This window comes from Lathyrus oleraceus, chromosome 7 (genome assembly GCF_024323335.1).
Source record: "Lathyrus oleraceus cultivar Zhongwan6 chromosome 7, CAAS_Psat_ZW6_1.0, whole genome shotgun sequence".
Taxonomy (NCBI): Eukaryota; Viridiplantae; Streptophyta; class Magnoliopsida; order Fabales; family Fabaceae; genus Lathyrus; species Lathyrus oleraceus.
The window spans coordinates 427,629,443-427,632,523 of record NC_066585.1 but is presented as its reverse complement, the minus strand read 5'-3'; the positions used below and the strand labels follow the sequence as shown (position 1 = coordinate 427,632,523).

The 3,081-nt window shown below is 41.8% G+C and overlaps 1 non-coding gene across 1 annotated transcript; it reads right to left on the bottom strand.

Annotated features, from left to right (window-relative positions):
• Nucleotides 1-522: 522 nt before the first annotated feature.
• LOC127109216 (small nucleolar RNA R71) lies at nucleotides 523-629 on the bottom strand. Its single transcript, XR_007796553.1, has one exon. It is a non-coding gene; the product is annotated as a small nucleolar RNA R71 (small nucleolar RNA).
• Between the last annotated feature and the right edge of the window lie 2,452 nt (nucleotides 630-3,081).

Below are 3,081 nucleotides of genomic sequence, written 5' to 3'. Positions count from 1 at the left end.
CGCTCACAAGGCGATAACTTAGCACCACCAATCCAAGAATTAGAGCGTTTCTTATATATAAGACGCCGAATACTAGAGTATCAACAAAAGTACGATATTCCCGATATCTTCTTTCCTACTAAACCAGAAGAAAAACCAACCATGGCTGAAGAAGGACCATATAATCGTCCTCTTAAATTCTACGTTACCCCGTCCCAACAAGAACCTCACAACAGCATTGCTGCCCCCACTATCAATCGAAACGATTTCGAGCTAAAACCCTCATTATTATCAGCCGTCCAACAACATCAATTTGCTGGAAATCCTACGGACGACCCTAATTAACACCTGACCAAGTTTGTGCAGTACGTAGATACTGCGAATGGTGTATCTCAAGATGCGATAAGACTGCGCCTCTTTCCTTTCTCACTAAGAAACAGAGCTTGGGGTTGGTTGCAATCCTTGCCCTCCAACTCCGTTACAGCATGGGAAGAACTGAAGAACGTTTTCTTATCCCGATATTTTCCGCCGAGCAAAACTGCTATGCTGAGAGCTCAAATCAACGGATTTCGACAAAAGGATGTAGAATCTCTATACAAAGCGTAGGAGAGATACAAGGACATGATAAGGATATGTCCACATCACGGTCTCGAAGACTGGGTGATCATTCACACATTTTACAATGGGCTTTTGTATAACACAATACTGACAGTAGACGCTGCCGCGGGCGGTGCACTTATGGACAACCCATACAACGAAGCCTATTAACTCATTGAAAACATGGCCCAAAACCATTGCCAATGGGGAGGTGAAAGAAATCCAGTAGAAAAGTCCCAAACAAAGAGTGGAATGTACGAAATCAGTAGCCTTGACCATGTCCATGCCAAGGTAGATGCCATTGTTCAAAAATTAGACAACTTGACCATACCACCCGCAGCCACCGTGGCTGCTGTAACTCCAAACTGTGAGTTATGTGGAAACCCTGGACACACTGCACAAGAATGTCAGATATTAGCAGGAGTCCCAATCGATCAAGTGAATTACGCACAAGGAAATCCCTATTCGAATACCTATAACCCAGGTTGGAAAAACCATCCTAATTTTTTGTATAAGAATAACAACGCCCTGTATGCACCTGGCCAAGCACCAGTTGTTCCGCCTGGATATCAAAAGCCAGCTAATAATGCTCCTAACATGCCTAGGAAGTCAAATCTCGAATTGATGATGGAAAGCTTCATAGCTATCCAAGCTCAGACAAACAAAGACTTCTTGAACCAAAACATACATACTAGCGAGCAACTTAAACAACTAGCGAGCAAAGTAGACGCCTTAGCCACCCACAATAAAATGCTTGAAACACAGATTTCACAAGTGGCTCAACAACAAGCATCTATAACCGCTCCTGCTGGAACATTTCCTGGGCAGCCGCAACCTAATCCAAAAGGACATGCAAATGCCGTTATACTGAGGAGTGGAAAAGAAATAGACGGACCCATAGATCCAAGACTGCAAAACCCTGCCATGTACCAAAAACTAGACAAAACTACAACTGAGCAGGTGAGTGAACCAAAGGAAATAGAAGATAGTACCCAAGAGGCCGAAGAGAAAGAAAAACCTTATATGCCTCCACCTCCTTATAAACCACCCATTCCGTATCCTCAAAGACTCACAAGTTCAAAAACTGCGAGTCAATTTAGGAAATTTGTTGAACTTCTGAAGCAACTAAACATTACAATACTCTTTACAGAAGCCATCACACAAATGCCCTCATATGCCAAATTTCTTAAGGAGATCCTATCCAATAAGAAAAAGATTGAGGATAACGAAACTGTTACACTTACTGCCGAGTGTAGCGCAATAATCCAGAACAACATGCCTCCCAAACTAAAAGACCCAGGTAGTTTTTCCATACCCTGTGTCATCGGAAAATTCATCATAGACAAAGCTCTATGCGATGTAGGAGCCAACATTAGTGTAATGCCTTTAACCATCTGTAAAAGGCTCAGTATGGGAGAACTAAGACCAACCAAGATGTCTGTTCAATTAGCTGACCGCTCAATCAAACATCCTGTCGGTATACTAGAGAGTGTCCTTGTACGTGTAGGACAATTTTACATTCCTACAGACTTCATAATCATGGACATTAAAGAAGATGCCAGTACACCTATCATTTTAGGAAGGCCATTCTTGGCTACCGCCAGAGCCATAATAGACGTAAAGAGAGGTAAGTTGACATTCGAAGTTGGAGAGGAAAAGGTTGAATTCATCTTAACATAATTCTTACAAGCGCCAGCCATAGACGATACATGTTATCTACTTGATGTCATAGACGAGTGCGTGAGAGAGATGGAGATGTAAGAAACCACATACTTTGATATAATGAAAATCCAAATCCCTCCAATCTTTGAAGACGATAATTGGCATGAACCATACCAAAATGACAGTCTAAGCGAATGCTTAGCACTTACACCCAACCACATGCCATGCCCAAAGAAACCTGACTTGGAATTAAAAGCACTACCAAAGAACCTAAGATACGAATTCCTAGACACTGAACTAAAAAGACCAGTAATAGTCAACGCTGACTTGGGACAGATGGAAACTGAGAAATTACTAGATGTCCTAAGAAAATATCCAACTGCGTTAGGATACAACATCACCGATCTAAAAGGAATAAGTCCTTCTATCTGTATGCATCACATTATGCTGGAGGAAGATTGTAAAACCTCTAGAGAACACCATAGAAGGATCAACCCAATCCTAAGTACGGTAGTCAAGGATGAAGTAAAGAAGCTACTAGATGCTGGAATCATATACCCGATCTCTGATAGTCAATGGGTTAGCCCTGTTCATGTAGTACCCAAGAAAAGGGGTGTTACAGTCGTTAAGAATGATAAGGGCGAATCCATAACACAAAGAGTTGTGACCGGAAGTATAATGTGCATCGACTATAGAAAACTAAACAAAGTCACTCGGAAAGATCATTTTCCTCTACCCTTCATTGATCAAATGCTTGAACGATTGGCTAAGCATTCCCACATCTGCTATCTAGACGGTTATTCAGGATTCTTTCAAATTCCAATCCATCCTGACGACCAAGAA